Source organism: Ixodes scapularis, unplaced genomic scaffold, assembly GCF_016920785.2.
Source record: "Ixodes scapularis isolate PalLabHiFi unplaced genomic scaffold, ASM1692078v2 PGA_scaffold0__279_contigs__length_252992795, whole genome shotgun sequence".
Classification (NCBI taxonomy): Eukaryota; Metazoa; Arthropoda; class Arachnida; order Ixodida; family Ixodidae; genus Ixodes; species Ixodes scapularis.
In genome coordinates, this window is record NW_024609835.1 from 85,444,202 (window position 1) to 85,465,211 (window position 21,010).

Here is a 21,010-nt window from a genome sequence, read left to right on the forward strand (position 1 = left end):
TTAACACTTGATCTCAGGTCACTTATATACGACTTAATTTGTATTTCTCAAACTAACTATCGACACTAAGCACAAATTATTCCTCATATTTTCTATTTTCTTCACACATCGTAGGATTTGCTGCACTGAAATTGTTTAAGAAAACTGTCAATAATACGTGTTTATTTTCTACACTCAACTGTGCATAAGCCACTAAACATGATGTGTTTGTGTGTGTGCTAGATAATCTAGTGCACTGCAATAATGCACGCCTCAATTTTAATTGTGATTACTATGAAAGAACAGCACTGTGTTCATACTGACGTTTTGCTTCTAGATTACGATCCGACCCGAATATGTAGACTTGAATTGTGGGCGACGATGTTTAAGAAACGACCCAAAATATACGTAGGCCCCCTAAGCACGGGTTCTTTTGTGGTTAGTATTTCGCAAGCCCTACAATGATCGGGTAAAGTATTTCGAAGGAAATATAAAACTAGCGATAGGCTAGAAGCAGAACATAAGGAAACTAACTTATACATCATTCAAACTCTCTAAACTTTGTTGGGAATCCGCATTTCGTCTTAATGCCCCCTGGTTCAAACGGTTTCGCATCAAAAGGCGCGTCTCTCGCCAGGGATGTTCCTTTCCTCCAGTTTTCATCCCTCGCCCAGCACCGGGTGAGCAAATTAGGGACACAAATCTCACAAAGGCTCGCGCCAGCGTGAGAGAGCCCTTTCGTATCTTTTGAGAAACGCAGAACGAGGTTCTCGTTCCCCCCGCCGTCTCTAGGCGAGTGGCCCTGCTACTTAATTATTCAGAGCTACAGAGAGCCGGCGTTAACGATTATGACTGTGCACGTCCATGGTGGCAGCAGCGGCGGCGGTGGATGTCGACACCCCACGCCCTCTTCAAGCGTGCTTGTACTGTGCGTGGAGCTCGGGAACACGGGACAGATGCGAGAAAATGGAAGGGGAGTTGGTGGGGGAGGCGAGCAGTTGCCCCAACGAGCGAGTTCTTCCCAATTAAGACGTCCACTGTTTCCCCTTCTTTTGAAAACCCTCGCGCCCCCATAATTTCTGCGCTCTTTAGAAGCCCATCACTTGGCGGTTACGACCAAAAGGCAGCCCTTGGGGGAGCGTGAGCAAGATGTAAAAAGAAAAGAAAAAGAGCGCGTTGTGATGGGAAGAAAGAAAAAATAAAAGGAAAGATGCGTTGATGAGCTTCCGAGATGACCGAGATTTCTCTTAGACGTCTGGCAGGTTTTCTTGTGTCTTTCGTTCTTCCGTGAGAAACAAAATAATTAAGAAATGGCATCTTAGTATGTCTTCTACGTTCAGTCAAGACATAAAACGTTAAATATTTCATGTCTTGGTTTTTTTGGCTGCCATCCCGTGCTTTCCCTATCTGCAGGGTGTTTCACGAAAGGTGGAAAAATCGCATATTGCGAAAACTACGCATCGCACCAAAAAAATGCTTTTGTCGTTTTGGTCCTAGTCCAGCGGCCCATTTAGGAAAATCATTAAGGTTCGGGATAATTAAAGTGTTAATTATTTTCCCGTAATTATTTTTTCAGATATTAAGTTTAAGGGCATGGTTTCATTTGGAAACTTGCTAAGCATCATCGAAAACACTAAATAAAACAATTGGTGTGCGATAGAAGCCACGCACTGCATTTTACAGCTTTCTCAAAAAGCGCTCAACTTGGGCGGGTTTTTAAGTTTCGGTTCGCTATCGCAGCGCTTCTCGGCACCGTCGGCACCGCGCCCCGTGGAGAAATAGTGCAACCAGCCTCTGCTGCGTTGCGCGAGGACAGCGAAAAAGATGTTGGTTGCACGATTTCTGGTGACATCGCGGGACGTCATCATGATGACGCCACCGTCATCGTCATTGTCACGTGATCTCGCAGGAGTCACGTCACGCCACAGGGGTCACGTGACCCCGTGAGCTCATGTGACCCCCTCGAGGCGACGGCGACGCCGCTCGGAGGAAGGAGTAGCAGACAGGATGAGGAGGTGAGGAGGAGGGACGAGGCGTATACTCTCCCCTCAGTACCCTTGCTTCCTCTTCCTCCTCAAGAGCTGCGCTCTAATCCGGCGTTAAAGGAAGTTGTAAACGGCTTTCTTTCTTTTTGCGTTTTAAAGCGTATTCTTTAAATTAAAAATATTTATGGCATACGATTTGTGTTATCTGTGCAATCGGGCACCTGTGCACCTGTGTCATGCGGTATGCTTTTCTTGTGACCTAATACAATTTCTAGCACTTTGCGGCACGTGAAAAGTTCTTTTTTGACATTATTAACTATCACTTATATTCAAAGCCTCAACAACTTTAGTTGATTGAACTCAAAGCCCGTATAAAAAGCCTGTACGACAACCCTGTTTGATCATCTTCTATAGGCGTCAAAGAGTTTTGAAGCAACAACTAACATTCGATCGAGTGAACTAAAAAGAAAACATCTTGTGATTTTGCTATCAGTTCTTCCCCAACTCTGGTAACCTGCGATCCATCGAAAATATAAAATACTGCTTTCAGAACCCCCCTCCTTCTTTTTTTTCTTTTCACCCTTGGATTTTCGCTAGTTTTCACTGCATAAAAAATGATACGATTGGCTGTGAACATTTATTTATCGGTTAATACAGTCACGGTAAATCAAACAAACTATAAATCTACGAAAAAAAAATAAACGCATGCCGTTCTGCAGCCGGGGTCATTCTGCTTCTACATCATACAAAAGAGAGCCTGCATAGAGATTCGAATGCGAGTCGCCGTGAGATGCGTGCTTTGAATGCCGCAAGGCAATGAGTTAAGAGTACAATCATAAGCCATGCCACTCTGTGAATCTGGTTGGCCAGCGAAGCTGTAGAGTAACACGACACATTATTCACCAAAAGACAAACAAAAGCACTTCACCAAATGTTTATTTAGAGTACATATACATCATTTTCACACTGTAGTAATGATTGCTTTATGATCACGATGATATACACTGATGGGTGCCATTAAAAGTTGGTGAGATTCTTTGCTAAAGTTAAATCTATACATATAATGTTTTACATGTATAAAAGCTGCTGCTTTTACATATGTAAAGCTGTGACGTCACCCGACTCGAGTGGAAGAAGGCCCATTGTTCTCGGATGTATCTTCTTACCATACGTTTCGACGTTTTTCCTTATAAAAATGCATATCGAGGTGACGGGGCGTATATGCATTTTCATATAATGGAGTCCTTTCACATGCAATTTAGTTTCTGTACACGAATATCAAAAATGCGTGGAACCCTAACCTTATGCATGCAGCTTCACTGTTAAAAATTAAAAAAAAAACTTGTCAAATGGCATTTGAACCACGGATACTGCGGCGGCTTGTGTTTGCAGACCGCGTCTTTTGTATGATGTACAAGCAGTGTGACACGGGTTTGATGGCTCAAGTGAGCTTGCTTGTTAACACACAGTTTCTCAAAACGGGAGGAGTTTGTACACCGCAACTCACAGTTCTGGCTCGGCGTTTAGCTGCGACCTGCACTTTGCTTTCGTCAAAGGCAACACACAAAAAAAAGTGCTCAATTTTTTTTCTAAGTTTGGGAGTTGTGTCGCAACAGAGCTACTGCTATATTACCCAGGCATCAAGGAGAATGCAGGGATTGGTGTTCCACGCGCCGCACGTGCTGGCCTCACCAGTAGTAACTTTTCTGAAGCAAAAGCCTAAAACAAATGGCATCTTGCACGCTCGTCTGTCAACGCTTTATTTTGGTTATTTGCTTGGAATCTTTTATACGGGGAAGGCGTGCCCGTCTGGCACGTGTAACACCAATCCCTGCATTCTCCTTGAAGCTTGGGTAATTTATCAATAGCTGTCTATTCCCCGCTGAATTTTTCGTGACCTACAGTTTGAAAAATACTGTGCTATGTTTTCTCATTCCGTAAAAAAATAAATAGCGTAGTGGCGCACCGCAGCTTGTATCACGTGGAATGAAGCTAGCACTGCGGAACCCAGCTGTCCCCTTCCCTGCCGGTTGTGATGTTTTGGAGTACCGCTCAGGTGTACCGGCGTGGAATTGTTATTATTGCTATGTGATTTACGCATCCACCACTGCTTCCTTACAAAAATCAACAAAATGTGTTTTTTCTTTATTCAAAGATTGCTCCACCCCGCCGCGCCCGTCATACGCGGCTTATTTGGCTTATCGTGATGAAGGTATAATTTATTTCGTTTTCTTCTTCAATTTTTTTTTGCGATCACGTGTAATGATAGCTGTAAGTAAAAAAAAAGTACGGGCACAAGCTAATGTAACTAGTAAAAATTTCAGAAATAAGTACACATTGGAGGATATATTGAACGTTTCCCTTAGACGCCAGCCTCCAATGTGTCGTCTAAGATTGCAAAACCACGTACTAAATAACAAATTAACCTTGCACGTTTTCCTGCTATCGATCAGCATTTCAAGGGACTACTTGCAGGTCATGTTTATATTTTACACCTGGGCGAAAAAGATATTTTTTGAGAATGGCAGTAAAGTCGGAGAGCCCCAGGGTCGAGGGATGTCCACCTGTTGGCGTTATAAATGCAGGATATCAGTAAAAAAAATGTATTTTTAGCAACATTTTTACAATACTTTAGGCAAAGGTGTTGAGAGGTGCATTCGACTTCAGACAATGTTCATATTTGAGCACTTGAACGCACCGTAGAAGTGGCCGGCCAAAACGGTCGAGAAAATGATTCTAGCATCATCACCGTCGGCGGTTCTGACCGGTACCACACTTCGTCTCATCCTACGATGCACTTCAGTCAAAACTTGTTAGGTACCGAGTGAGACTAACTCATTGTAGGCTAAGCGCTGTTGTGCCCTAGGCTTTACTACAAATGGGTATGCATAAAATGGCAGGTTCGGCTCGAGGTCTACGTCAGGCTTCGAGGTCTGCGTCAGGTTTTGTACATTGAAGAGTTGGAAATGAGTAGTGAGTGTCCCTGGTAAATGCTGATCGGCTCCAAAAAGAATGCCCCCAAGATGCTGCGTGGGGAGCTGCCTCGCAGCTTCTGCATCCAAAAGTGGCATTGTGCGGCAGAGTCTGCACAAGTTGCCGAAAAATCAATGGGATTGGGGCCAATGGCTTGCTGCGATTCCGGCAGAATTGTACGGGCACCTCAAAAAGCGAACGCTACCCGATTTATATGCTTTTTGCATTTTGTGCAAAGTGACTACATTGAGTTCTCAAGTGTCAAAAACGGAGTCCCATACCATTTAGTTCAGCGAAGTTTCATCTACAACATCTGTTGTTGTTGTTGTTGTTTTTTTTGTTTTGTTTTTTGTTTTTAATTTATAATTGTAAAACAAATTTGTAACTATTGCAAAATGTTTGACAAAAATAAATAAAAACCAGTACACCCACTCTTTGAATTGAACCCGGGTCCGCTGCCTGCAAAGAGGACACCTTTGCACTAAGCTACTCCACATGAAATAATCGTTTTTCCTGACACCATAAACTTGTCGATGCCCCTGGGCATGGGCAGCTTTCTAACGTGGAGCTCGAAGTACGATAGTTTTAACATCGTAATCTTGAGGCAGACTTTGAACACCTCGTTCGTAGTAATGCAGCCGGTCGACTGTAGTTGTGAAAGTTTGCTGCCAATTTCCCCGCAGCAAAGGCACTCGCCGGGCTTGAAGTCAGGCAGCGCCACCGATTGGCCACGTTTGCACCTAGTAAAGAAATCGCACGCATGCATATTACACTCGATATACGTACTTCGCTGTGCAACTTTTGTTTTTCATTGAACCTATTTGCAGCTTTCTAGAAGCCACAAAGATTGAGTTTCATATTTCTTTCTATTTTTAATATTGAGTGTGTGCCTTTAATGACCCACAACTTTGATTGAATTTGGTGGTTGTGTCTATACCTTAGAAAACGACCCGAGACCACGGGGAAGAGCGTGAGTGCGACTCAAACCGGCCGGTTCTTGATCCGAGATTTTTCGGGTGGAAAAAAAATCTAATTTTGAGCCGCAAATTATGTTCTGGGTAGTTGGGCTTTCATATGCTATGCATTACTAAAAGCCTTTGCGAGCATAAATGCACCGTCAGTGCCCATTGAAGGGTGAATAGATTATAGCTAAGATGCTGTTTGTTACAAGCCGGTCATTATCTAACATTTGGCAACATGGTGTTCGGCCTGCCATCCCAGACTCGTAGAGTACCTATAGATCTACGGCAGTATGATGAGCACGGATATCCCTCGGGCCTCATTGGAGAACACCAAACAAAGGATTACAGGGCGACCTGGTCGACATTTAGGGCGAAGGCGCTGTGGCGCAGTTGACCTGCGAAACGCGGATGTGTATACTGGAGTAGGACCGATAGGCAAGGAGAATGTTCAGGTGCCTCCTGTACAAGCATGTTTGGTAGACCGAAAAATTGGAAGACCGGAGAATAGACAACCGCTTCTGAACAGTATCACGGATCTTATAAAAGGCAGATAGAGGTAAGAAAATGGACGAATGCAGTTGGGGCCATCTGCCAAATAGGTCTTGAACAAGAAAATCTTGGCGATGGTTCGGGAGTCAGTAATTCCTTTTGTGAGGACCTCGCACAGACTCTCAAAACACGACTGTGAAAATGGTAGTCGGGGTTTAGAGCTCGAGTTGACACTGATGTCTGCGAACAGGCGGAGGAGATGACAAGAAATCTCGTTGTGCGGTCTGACTTCTTGAGCCCGAACGTCCACGCGAAGCGCCGCACTTTTAAGCGGGAAGATACTTTTAGGCGAAACAAATTTAGACAGAAAATCTACAGGGGTACCAGAGAGAATAAAAGTCCTAAGATCCAGCCTGGGTGAATTTGTGGGTCCTTACAAAAAGTATGATATGAGCCTGGAGCGCTGAAGAATGAGCAATATTGATGGTTGAATTCATAGCGAATCTCCGAAATGGCTTGTAAACAGACGTCCCGGAACGTTTGACCGAGAGCAGCCCATTGCCAAGATAATGCCGGAAAGCTATTACTCGCGCCCAGAGGCGCCAACCTAAATACCGCTTGCAAAAGCGTAAAGCAACCGCAACGGGAAGGAGAGGGGGCGATGACAGCGAAGGTCGTTCTAAGAGCTTTTCCGAACAACGTTATCCAGAAAGTATAAAGAGATAGAAACGTAAGGAGAGAAAAAAGGGAAAGTTGAAATAAACTCAAGCAAAATGACAAGTTGAAAGATAATATACATAACTAAACTAGGGTTAGACGAACGCCGCGAAAAGCCCTAGGTTCGAATTCGAAAGGTTTCGATATTTTCGAACCGAGCTGATGTTGGAATTCGACAGGTTTAGATATTTTCGACCGTACTGAGGTTCGAATTCGAAAAATTCGTAACTTTCAAAAATCGTGGAGTTTCGAAATCGAAAAGTTCGAAGCTTTCACGGTTTATAAAAGTTCGGGTTCGATTACTTCAAATATTTTTTTACTTGAGGTTCGAGAAATTTGAAGATTTCGAACTTTCCTAACTTGAAATTCGAGATATTTGAATGTTTTGAATTTTTTCGGATTTGAACTTCCAAACATTCGAACGTTTCGAATTCTTATAGACTTAAAGGTCGATAAACTCGAAGATTTTGAATTTCTTTCTACATAAAGTTCAAAGGTTCCGATTCTTGTTTGAAGCGAAATCTAAAAAAAAAAAAAAAAAAATTCGGAAGTTTTGAATTTATTTTAAGTCCAAATGCGCAAAGTTCGAAGTCCAGTTTTCATGTTCCGCCACAGTTTTAAATAACGTTTTCACGCCTCACTGGTCTTCACGAAATCAGGTTTCGAAAAGTTCGGGTGTGATATTTAGGCTGCGCGAAGTTGGTCAGGCAATTAAATGAGACGACGAGTGTCCCGCATATGCTGGAATATTTGCCCAGTGCCGAGTGAAGTGTGGCCATAGATCAATAATTGTGACCGCCAGCCCGGGGGGGGGGGGGGGGGGGGGGGTCATTAACGTGCATCACGAAGTAGTGATCACACTAACGCACTGTTTAACGATGCTCATCCATTTCGAAACGGCCAGAGGCAGGCAGGTGGTTGAGGCTCAGAAAAACCTTGAAGCGATCTGGCAAACTGCCTCCCTACCCCCTTGCACGCTGGTGGTAATCCGATCGAACGCCGCCCGAGTGACGCTGGCATATAGTAAGTTCAGTTTGTACATGATGCAAAATCCTGAGACTGGAAATGAATTTTGAAAGAAAAAGTGTAATAAGACAGAAAAAAGGGGGCAGGATAACGCCTCAAACTCAGCTCTGTGAATGAAATTTGAAAGAAAAAATGTATGAAGACAGAAAAAAGGGGACAGGACAACGTCTCAAAACTCAGCTCCGGAAAACGTCTCAAACTCAACTCAGCTGAAAACTCAGCTCAGGACAACGTCTCAAACTCAATTCAGCTGAGTTTGAGACGTTGTCCGGTCTTCTTTTTTCTTTCTTCTTACACTATTTCTAGCGAATTTCATTCCCATTCTCGGGATTTTGCATCATGATCAACATACACCACCTCGCCTGTACCTTGAATATTTTTTAGTTTGTGGATGTTTTGGAGGTTTATTTTCCGGGACGGAAGAAACGCCGAGCAAAAGGCACAGAAGCTGACACAACTTGAGGTCGAGGAGCGTTCTACCATACCAGTGGCGTCGGAAGAGGAAAAACGGGAAGGGGGTGAGGAGGCTCCAATCTCCTCCCCCTCCCCCCCCCCCCCACTCCAGATATCTCGGACTGCTAAAGAAAATAATACGGGGAAAGACGGCATGGTCGAGCTTATTTTCATCTGAAATTTTTTATGCATATGTATAGCTGCTGTCTCTTTTTACTTCATAAAAGATCGCGTAGATGGTCATTGTTAGTACCTCGTTGTCAGAAGGCACTACTCGTCACCGGTGAGGTGGTTCGGAAGTTCAAAGCTATGTCTTTTCGACCGAAATAACTGTGCCATTGGTAAAAAATATTAAATAAATAAACATAACAATAAATGCAAAAATAAAAACCTGGAGAGAAGAACAAATGCTATCAAGAACCCGCCGGAAGCTTTGTATTCTTGCATATTCTGAGGCCCAGAACTACGATACAAGTTTCTCCTACCAAAATGTGCACAGGCTAAAAGAAACACGTCCCAGAAACGTGAAATAAAAAATAATTATTTTTATGACGTGCTGAACTTAAACATATACTTTGTATTCTGCAGATGGTAATGATAAGTACTGTCTGTGGGATTAATTTAAATGCGACACCTCAAACAATTTAGACGAAAAAAATTACAAAGTTTAGGGCATAATTGCCCGTAGATACATGTTTGGATATTTCCTCGAAACTCGTCTTGAACAACAATACAAATATTTTAGGACGACACTTACTTTGGCTATAGCTAGGGCTCCGTGTTTTCGGATAAATCCGAAAAACTACGAAAAAAACCCGCCGGTAAAATTTTGGTCAATTCGGATTTATCCGATAAACTCCGAATATTTGTGTGTCAATGCCACTCCCCCCCTTCCACCCCCCCCCCCCCTACTCCCCCCGGCAAAAGAAAGAAGTAAAAGACTTTTTTTTTTTTACAGTTTGATCAGCACAGGGCTAATGGTCCAGTTAAAATTGCACCATAATTATCTTTCAAACCTCGGACCGTTGTCAAAAGCGGTCTTGCCGCTTGTCTCTTCAAGGTTGATTCAGGGCAACAGGTCGTTCGTTGTACATTCGGGTCACGACAAAAGCCACTGTAAAAAGAAAGGAAAGGGTATCTTTTAGTAGCAGTGAAAGCTATGGACCATAGGAATTGTATAAAATTGAGAAGAGGGGCATTTCAAACTCTCTATTACCTCCTTAACCACTCCACCTCACGCGGCCGCGGGCTAGATTGATGCAATAGGGTGGGATGACTACGGGCTTCCTAGCGACTACCTCCGGGAGTCTATTGATGTTATGGTATCGGCGTTTATCGAGGCGCCACCTGTGTGTGACTTTTGTCGCGGATAAATTTATATTGCCAATGGCAATGGCACCAACGCCAAATTCAACTCAAGATATTTCAATTGATACAAGCGCGTTTTATTTTTTATCTGTTATACGTTTACATTGGGTTATTATTATTTTTTTTTAATAGGAAACCAGCAAAATTAAACTCTGAATTTCGGAGAATTGGGAACCAAAAAACTATAAACTCCAATAAACTCCGGGCAACAAATAAACTCGGAAAAACACCCTCCGAATTTGACGAAAAATAAACTCCGCAAACACGGAGCCCTAGCTATAGCGCGCTTCAAATATGGCACATACGACAATTGTCAAAAACCCGTCGTCCTTCCTCGCTCCTTCGGGAATCTATTTCATTCAAACCGAGCATGCCAGATGATTGAAATAAACGACATTGTCTTTCGCAAGGAATGCGGCACCGCATGTAAAAATGCGAAAAAAAATTTACGAGTGTACCTCACTGCTTCAATCCAAATGAAACCACCCGCCGGTCTTTCAAAGTTCGACGAACTTCGATCTTTTACCCTAGAAGGTCGAAGTTCGTCGATCTTTTGAATTTTCAGGAATCGAAATTTCGACAATTTTCGAATTCTTTAAATCAATAAGTTCGAAGGTTCGAAACTCATCGAATTTCTTAGCGTAGGAAGGTCGAAAGTTCGAAAAACTTCGAACTGTTTACTGCAAGAAGTTTGAAAGTTCGAAGATCATCGAAAGTTTTTGTTTATCAAGTTCGAAACTTCGACAAGCATCGAAATTTGCAGCGTAATAAGTTTTAAATTTCGAAGCGTGTCGAACTTCTTTGTTTAATAAGTTCGAAAATTTGACTTCCGTCGAATTTCTCGATATGGAAAGTTCAAAAATTTGATATCTTTCGAACCTTTCGAACCACCTGATTCGATCATTGAACCTTTGGTTCGAAAAAAGTTCGCGGCATTCCTAATTTCAACTGTTGAAAACTTCTTTCCTAGTCAACTTTCAACATACAAGTATTCCAGCCAGTTGAGCAAGATGTGCCTATAGAAGCGCCATTTTCCGAGCATTTAAGGCCTTCTGGGTTGTCTATTACGCGTGCTTTGTAAAGAACCGTGTGAAGGAAAAAATCCCAAGATGCTGCCATCTCAACACAAAAACCGAGACACCCAGAACAGAATCAAATTTAATTATGAGCCTCAATAGGTGCACCCCAGTGCCCAGAGCAAGTTTGCTTGTCCCCGAAATCTACAAGCAGGCCCAAGGAAGAGGTCCGTCGGCGTCCGCCCTGCTCTCCCTCACTCACCCGGAAGCCCCGTGTCACCCGATTGTCCTTACACCCTTTTCATTCTGATTAATGAATGCACCGTTTTCTCCCACTCCCTCATACTCTCTCCCCTCCTCTCTTCCCTTTTTTTCCCTCACGCGTGATTGTCTCTTTGTTCCCTTCTCGTCTTAAAGCTTCATCTTCCCGCTTTCCAACTTGAAGTCGGCTTTGTGAAATTCTTCTATGTGTTCCTCAAGTTCACCGTCTTTTTTTCATCCAATGTTTCGGTGGCAAACGCGCATTTTTACCCCGTCCTTACCATTTTCCTTCTGCTACTTTCCATCGCAGACCTTTCTCCCCGTGCTCCCCCCAACTCAAAGGGGTTCTTTTTTGTTTTGTTTTGTTTTGTTTTGTTTTCCTGTCGGCTTTAATTACGGCCTTAATGTCGCTCGTCCCGAAACCAGTTTCCATACTCCACCAAAAAAACAACGAAACCTGCAATTCGTTATTGAACAATGCTCGAGAAAAGCTTGTTTCGGAGCACTAATTTTAGCTACAAAAAGAGAGCAACAAACAAACAAAAGGAAAAAAAAACACGAGTGAAAGTTTCGCGCGATTTTGTTTTGTTTCTTTCCTCCATTAACTGAGCAACATAATCAAAGTAGAGCATAGTGGAAAAAAGAGTTTAACAATGTTCGCGAATTTATTATAACGTTATAGACTGCTGAGTTATTTGGCGAGAATCGTGAAGAGGTAGGACATTTAGAATGAGGAACCGTACGTTGAGTCGTAGTTTGGTGTCTTTAAATGTTTCAACTGAAACGTTCAGAACAGACAGTAGTTATTGGAAAGGATTCGCGAACAACCTTATGCGTGATATTTCTCTCAAATTGGCTGGTTTATTGTTAGCTTAAAACACCGAATTATTCCCACGTCAATGTTCCTATAACCTGTGACGAGTATTTCTGAGTATAATGAAACCAAAGTAGAAAATAAGAGACGCACGTTGGTTAAATCCGGAAGCCCAACATGCGTCTAATTTGTTACCCGTTGTGTGGGTTGTCTTGAGTCCTCGATAGTAAACACGGTACCAAAAATTATTTCAGCAGGCGCACAGGTATTTGGTTCTACACATAAGCATTATTCGTATTACGTAAAACTTGAGAATGTTCTAGGCCTACGTCAAATGAAAACTGTCTCCATACTCATGAAGAAACGTTAAAAAAAAAAGTTGTTTGTGTTTCTGCAGTGTTTCGCTGCAGACTAGTTCTAAATGGGATAGCATCGCTTCACTTAATAGATTTTGCCGAGGAAATTGAGACGAGACCCGCAGCGTTCAACTGAGCATCAAATTTCCGTACATTTTATGCACTAAATACGTTTTCTTTATTTTTTCTTTACTTTAGTTCTCTCTTTACATCTTTACCTGTAAAAGGTCTAGCCTAGTAATGGCGACAGCATATAGCCACGCCTCCTTCAAAGACTGAATGCTGCTTCCTTTTTTCCGGTGTCTTATTGGCACAGCCAACACGCTTAGCTTCCATGCGCCGACGCTTTTATTTTGCGATGCACCCTTAGTCGCTTTTTTTCTCTTGCGAGGAATCGGGAAGAAGACCAGAACACTTCCAGAAAGCGTCTCATTTTCATAAGCGCGGAGTCAACCGAGACATTCGCTTAGCCGCCGGGACAGCTGCTCATCAAGCCACCGCTTATGCCATGACGCACACGTGGAGCCAAATGGGGCACGCGCCGAGCAACTCGTGACCCACGCATGAGCGCGAAATGGCGAAGAGGACAAGTCGTTTCATGTTACAGAGGAGAATTTTCGGGTTGCGCATGGAGGGCGGGGGGGGGGGGGGGGGGGGGGAGGGGAGGGGTGGAAAGGTGTCGCATTTCAATGAAGGAAAAACACCACACTGAGCTAAAGTTTTTATTAAAGGCTCTTTGATTCTTTTCTTTTCGGTGTGAGCATAATCTCCGGCTTGAACAACAATGCCACGGAATAAACCACGGGTACAACGGGCACAAACACGTTGTCTCGTGTGAGGCCATCATGTACGAGACTGCATACGACGACAAATTCTAGAAAAAATGCAAGGACACAATTTAGTGTTTGTGTAGCTTTCTTGTCCAACTATTTTCTGCTGAAGTAAGAATGTGAAATACTTCAACGTTCTTTTCTTTCTGTTTATTTTTCTACATGTATGTTTAAATACATTAAATTGAGAAAGTATCTGATGCGCCATTTTTACACAAGTTTGCGCAGTCAAAAATGTTTAAGATATTGTTTAGCAATCTCCCGAGCATCACTTCGCATTAATAATATAGACTGGTTAGAGTGTGTTTCCTTGTTGTTGTTTCAGACGCTGCGCGCTCTAAATCACATCGCATTCCGCTTTTCTTTTTTCCTTAAAGTAAATGTTTGCCTGTAAATTTGATTGAATCTCGTGATTTGAAATATATTTAACTACATAATTTTATTTGTTAGCTTCATATACACATTAATAATAATAAAACTGGCCGATTTCGTTAATTTTGTTGACAAAAATTAAAGATATACGTGCAAAACCCGAGGAATTCATACTGCACATAGAAAATGTCTATTAAATGGTAATATTTCAGATGCTTTTTAACTTCCTGTATTCAAGAAGTATGACCAAGAAACATCATAGGGGCACATTATCTAAAGTAATTTTTCTTCTCGTTTTTAGCGCCACTCATTTCGTGTATTTATTCCACATTTTCCCTAGACGAAGCAATGTTCATGCAAGTGTTCGTGCGCATAAAAGATTTTAAATGTTAAGCATCTTTTAATCGCTGATGACTGGAGCAAAATATGTCACTGTACTGCAGTAACAAAGACGGTGTACGATATTTCGCAGAAGAGAACTATTTCGAATCGTCGGAACGCAATTCACTGTCCAGTAAACATAGATGGTAGCTCGCAGAAGGGGAATGGTCTCTAGCCTTCTATATGCCTCGTATGAGACCGTATTATTATCTGGTTCACATCTTGCGAATTGCAATTGTCCATTAAATTTTGATACCCCCCAAACTTACGTTTATTGCTGTTGCTTCTAATATAAATATACATAACAGGTTACATTTTTTCGACATAGTGCTTTGCAACCTCAAGATAAAAAGGGCGACAGCGGGTCGAATTACGCAATAGTAATCCTAGTTCTTGGGAGTTTACCCACTATTCGCCTCGAGATCGAACAGGGTCGCCACCGTGCGACCGATGTTGGAGAGACTACGAGTGTGAATACCGGCGTACGTCGTTTGCTCTCGGTGCACGTTGAAGCACGAATCCTCGCGACAATGAGGGCTTGTTTTGGAGCAAGCTGCGCTACTTACGTTGAGATAGCTAGTTTCTTAGTAAAGATTGTACTGTTTTACGAGCGTGGAAATACGCGAAGGCAAGGAATGCCAAGCCGGACACTTACATAATGTTGCTACTGTGGTTGGTGCTGTGATGCAGTTCTTTGTTTCACGATACGAATACTTGAAAAGATAAAACATCGAGGACGGGGACGGAAACAGGGCTTCTTAAAAGAAGTCATGTTTCCGTCCCCGTTATCAATGTTTTCAAGTATTCGTATCTATTCGAAAACACGATCGTTTTCAATTAATTACTCTGTTTCAGTTTCAGCACCATTGCCTACTATCATGGAGTACATTGGCGACAAAAAGTGATGCCATGTCGAAGGCCAACAACTTGTGAATGTCGGGCACATAATTGAGCGCAGCGTTGTGGCCCCAACGACTACGCTTACCAGCGCATACGTGCGGAGTTACGTGCTGCATTCGTCGGCTTTCAGCAAGAATACCCACACTGTTGATCTGAAACTCACGAACGGTGCCACGATTGATGAACTTCGTGCACTTCCCCGGCCAGATAACTATTGCTCGTAACTCCAACCGCCGGAAACGTCTTCGAGAGAATCGCACGATTTGTCCTCCGGATTGTTTTAAACCTGCATGCCTAAAACCCTTCATTTCGAGCGATCCCCATTACTCGAAAGTTGCCATCAGCCCTATTTACCTCGTACTTTCGGCCAACCTTCAAGAAAATTGATCAGGTGCGCTCGGCGCACTTCCAGACACTGAGTGAGTGACTTCTGCTGTAGTCGATGCCTTCTTTACTGTGTCATAGTGTAGGTGTGCTCGTAGAAGTGTCAATTCTATTGCGTTTCAAAAATCGGGATTCTCACGCAGTAATAAGTTTGTGGCCTTTACATCCTCTCCAAAAACACCACAGAGAGAGAACCCACACTAAGAACGATCACACTGCCCAGCAGCAAGCGGGTATCAACGCGCAGGCTTTACGTGTACTATACCTTGAGCCACTCATGACACTTACGTAAACTTACCTCTACTTACCTCGGTTGTCATGCATCGTTGGTTTAGAGTCTTCGACGGTGAAATATTTAGAGCAAACCATCGCGTGAACCGAAGGCTCCTTCGCGTATCTCAGCTTCGAGAGCCACTCTTCGGCGCCTTGGCCGCTTGATATCGGTAAAAACTGACCTCCACCTTGATGCAATAGGTATTGTACTGAAGAGCTGAACAGTATCGGAGCATTTCTCGTTGAAATTGCTTTCACAGTTGTAGTAATGTAGATTTTATGTTTGCGCGTGACCACCGTTTATAGCGGCGGGGACAAAGAAGAGGAAGAAGAATAAAGCCAGTAAAAGGGAATGGGTGCCCCATTTATATTCTGCTCGCCGCGGTAGCACTCTGTCTGTTCAGCCCACCTGCAACGCTACATTAGCGACGAGGGTGTGCCAGGCAGTCTTCAGCTACTGTTCTGGCAAGTGTCCACCCTCCACGACCTCGCAGCGCGCCGCCGCTATACCACAAGGCGCTAGCTTCACAGCCAAGCCTACTGCTCTCCACTAACGATGACCCTGACTCCAACCTCACTGCCCCCTTTTGACTCGGATGCCACTGACTCAACTAATAATGGCTCCGAATGGCAAAAGTGGGTAACTCGCTTCGAAAACTTCCACATCGCTTTGATAAGAAAAATGACGCACGCAAGCGGTCTCTCCTGCTCCACTCTGCGGGGGAACGTGTCCATGAACTCTCCGAGACTCTTCCTGACCAGCAGAGTGGTCCCACATCAAGTATGACGACAGACGCTGATACATCTTCAGTAACGGCCAGAAACACAAACCAACATCTCAAAGACAAACTTGACGCATACTTCAATCCTCGCATGAACACCACATTCGAGGTTTTTCACTTTCGTCAGGCTAAGAAACTCGAGGGCGAATCTGTCGGCCAATTCTCGATCCGGCTTCGATTGCTTGCTCGCAATTGCGGTTTCGCGAACGCTGACGAGGAAGTCAAGAACCAGATTATATTTGCAACGACATCTTCACGCTTACGACGCGTATCCTTAAGGTAAGACCTTAACCTTCCATCACTTTTAAATCAGGCTTGACTCCTCGAGGATGTCAACCGAGCAACGACCGCCATGGAAGAATCTTCAGCAAACACGACGGTTCAAGCAATCTCTGGACAGCCTCGCTACGGCCCTGCAGGCACATCCAGAAATGTCCAACAACATCGCTACTTCTCTTCCCATCGGAAATATGGAGGCAGCGCACAACAACACATCCACGTGCCGCCTCCCCAGTGTTTCCACTGTGGTGTTCACTGGCCCCACGAGGAGGGAGGACAAGCAAACTGCCCCGCTAAATTTGCCTCTTGCAAGGCATGTGGCAGAAAAAGACACTATAGCAAGGTGTGCCAATCGGCACAAAAGCCTATCTTCCAGATTTCTCATGATTCTGACTCAGACGAGAGCGTTTATATTTATATCTCACCAAACCTCCCAGAGGTTCATCTGCAGGTTAACAACACCCCTGTAACATTCCTTATTCACACAGGTGCTTCAGTATCGGTCATTGGAACCTCTACCCTTAACAAGCTTAAAGCACTCACGAAACTCCAACAAGCAGGCGCTCGCATTTGCGCGTATGGATTGGATGCTCCGCTACCAATCATAGGAAGGCTCAATGTCACGCAGAAGTTCAGGGACAGTGACACAACAGAATAATTATTCATAATAGAGGAAACCGTGAAGTCACTGCTGAGCTTCACTGCTGTGAATAGACTAGGCCTCATCAAAATTACTTACGCCATCCAAGGAACCATACAAAAAGATGCACGCTCAAATGGAGAAATGCCTCCAAACTTGCTCGAGACCCCACTCGCTGCTTTTCCTGTCTTGTGTGCGGGTGTAGGCAAACTAAAAAACCTCCAAGTACACCTCTACATTGGCAAAGTCACTGCCCCGGTTGCTCAGCCCAATCGCAGAATCCCCTTTGCAGTACGAAGCAAAGTAGAAAAAAAGACAGGCCAGCTCTTTGCCCTTGATTTCATCGAAGAAGCAACCGGACCTACTCCATGGGTATCTCCAGTCGTAATTGTGCCAAAGCCGCACAATCCAGAGGACATTCGCCTATGCATCGATATGAAATGTGCGAATAGAGCCACTCTTCGCGAGAGGCACGTCTGCCCTACCATCGACGACGTGATCACAGCGCTGAACGGATCAACACTCTTTACCAAGCATGATCTAAAAGATGGGTACCACCAACTAGAACTTGATAATCAATCAAGAATAATCACAACACTCGCAAAACACAACAAACTGTACCGCTACAAAATACTTATGTTTGGAATTATTGCAGCTGCCGAGGTTTTCCAGGAAACCATCCGTCAAGTACTCAACGGCATATCTCACGTCCTCAACATCAGTGATGATATACTCGTGTTTGGCAAGACAAAGGATGAACATGATGAGGATCTCCAGGCAACTCTCGAAAGGTTGACAGAAAACGGCCTCCCAGTTTATCCCAAAAAATGTCCCGTCTCACAAAAAGAACTGTTTTCTTCGGTCACATTCTCTCTGCTTCTAGAATCAGAACAGACACCCAGAAGATTGCAGCACTAAAAAAAATGCCAGCCCCTGCCAACGCTCATGAAGTTCGAGGTCTGCTTGGCACAGTCAATTACAGCGGACGCTTCCTACCTAACATTGCTGACACAACATACCTTCCTCGGCTTCTCGCGAAAAAAAAGCATCAAGTGGGTGTGGGGACCAGAAGAGCAAGGTGCTTTGGATACGCTGAAAGAAAAGCTGACCAAGATCCCCAACCTTGTATTTTTTTATGGTACAAAGGAAATAATTCTTATGGTCGATTCGTCGCTTGTAGGTCTTGGTGCCATCCTAGCACAGAAGGAAGGCAACAACACCGAGATTGTCGCATATACTAGTCGGGGTTTGACCCCCACTGAAGTACGGTACTCTCAGATTGAACGTGAAATGCTTGCAGTTGTCTAGGGGACAGAACATTCTCATCTGTATCTTTACAGTAACAACTTTGTCATTCGCACAGACCACAAACCCCTTGTCTCCATCCTCACCAACCCACGGGCTTGTCCGTCTGCCCGAATTGAACGCCTCCGTGTTCAGAATTCAACAATACAACTTCAAAGTGGAGCACACGTGTGGAAAATACAACCTCTCGGATTACCTGCCTCGCCACCCTATGCCGAGCTCTCCTGCTGACGCCCGCCTGACTCATAGCACAAGTGCATATGTCAACTTCATCGCCCACCACAACATTCCGAAAGCCACGACTCGTGCAGAAGTAGCTGGCGCCACTCTAGACGACCCTCATATACAAAAGGTGATCGCTGCCCTCAGCAATCCTGCCAGGTGGAACGACCTAGCACTGAGAGAGTTTATACAAGGTATATGTGCATGAGTCGCGAAGCTTCCATAGAAGCCCACATGTCGAAAGAATGGCGGCCCATGGGGCTGCTTTTGCGCCATCTATGAGTCGCGGGGACACTTCCGGCGGAACAAGAAATCAACAGGAAATGACGACACTTCCGAAAAAAAAAAACGTGACGTCATGCGTGAGTGCGCTTTGGCGCTAAAATTAAACAAAAATAATTCCAGAGACTACAGGTAAAATCAACGACATATACACTAAAAAGCCTCAAACATAGCTACGAGTTTGAGCTTTGTTTGATACTTTTTAGTGTGTGTGTGTCGTTCTTTTTACCTGCAGTCTCGGGTTTTTCTTAGGACGTTTACTCTATACTGGATCGTTTACTCCCTTATTTGCCGGTGCTCTTATATTTTGTTAGAAGTGTTTTTTTCTGCCGCCGACTTTGTTAGCCGACCTGCTATGAGAGTAGTTTCATTTCGTCACACCATCGTGTCTTTGCACTGTGGTTAAACTCGAGCCGCAGTGTTTTGCTCTTTTGTTCCTTCACGATCCCTCGGAAATATGTGAGAAGCCTTAAATCGAATGATGTAATTGCACAAAACAAGAGTGAATCAAATTGCTGGAGTGTGTTACGTATGAAACACACTACAGTAACTCTAATGCGAGTCCTACGTCGCATTAGCAGTCGCGTTTTATTTGTTTTATTCACTTACAATCATTCAATCAGATTACTCACTAGAATTATACAATCGGTTTCCACTATTTTGAAAGTGTCATGGTGGAAAAAAACTAGTAGATCGGTACATAAGGCACGTTCTAACATAACAGGACAATGTACAATCGGCTGGATGCTCTGAGGACGTTGAAAGTTTATAGGCAGCCACTAATAACTCAGGTTTCACAGTGTTCCGAGTACAACTGTGGTCATCACTGTAATACACAGGAAAAAACTACACTTGTCTACGCAGTCCTTGGGTAAGGTACCATAATGCTGAAAATATATTAACTTTCATCTGCTGGTGCTGCTACACTGCAACGCAACGATTGTTTGGTGCACGTCAATGAAGCCAAGTGGAGTAAATCGTCTTGGAGCCCTGTGGTATGCTGCACTTCATAAGCCAGTGTTGCTTCGCAGCTTTAAACGCTATATATGTGAATCAGTAAAAAGACTACATAACTCCTGGAGAAACCGAAGAAAATGAAAGGTTCGAACAGAACATGCTTACACTGCTTTAAAAAGCAATCTGGTTGGTCTCATTTACGTAATCTGTGCACGTTCTGCCTAGCTTTACACTTTGCTGCTGTATCAAATAGTTCAGCATATTTTTTCCCGCGCGAACCAGTGCAGCCTGACTCTGGCACTCAAAAAAAACAGATCATCATAAACATTTTCGTCACATACAGTCAGAGACTTTAAAGTCTTCTGGTGAAAAAGGACACAAAGAGTACGCCATACGCCCTCCTTTGAAATTAGGTTGTTGATACATGTCTCGAAGACTTCCTCACAAACTTCAACAAATAATCTGAAAGAAGCAGAAGGAACTGAGAGGTTTCCAAAGTCGCAGTCGGCAGTGACTTTTGACACTCAAATACAAGAGCACTTTATTTCCTTCAGAAAAACACGCATTTTCTGTCCTCGGCTCACATTTCTGGTATGTTCCTACACAGGAATGAACCTTGAGGAATTTCGATGCCGGCCACCGAGCAAAATAAACCATGTTGTTCTCTTCTACAGCCGAAAGGTAGTTTGAAGGCGAGTCGTCTGCCGTGGTAAGAAAAACTGTTATTTCTAGGGCAAGAGGAGGAGAATGTGCCAAAAGGCCTGCTGGGAACGTAGCAAGGAGAGACATCATGTCGGCAGCACAGTTTGATTTTTCTGACAGCTTGAGTATGTTTCTAATCAAAAGGTGCCTGAACGCAGCCCGAAATTGACGGGAATCGGAGTTCGTGTTTGCACCGGATTTTGAACGTATAACAGCAAAAGTTTTTTCAAGAGTATCCTGGTTCAAATGGTGGGATAAAAGGTAGGAAAAACCGTAATTAACCGTGAGGTGATTGCTGAGCA

At 43.8% G+C, this 21,010-nt stretch overlaps 1 protein-coding gene and 1 pseudogene across 1 annotated transcript in view; one reads left to right on the forward strand and one right to left on the reverse strand.

The window, feature by feature from the left end:
* Positions 1–21,010, forward strand: part of LOC115316492 (neuronal acetylcholine receptor subunit alpha-10) — a 686,776-nt gene that overhangs the window by 88,776 nt on the left and 576,990 nt on the right. The window lies entirely within an intron of this gene.
* Positions 20,261–20,798, reverse strand: LOC120846406 (annotated as a pseudogene).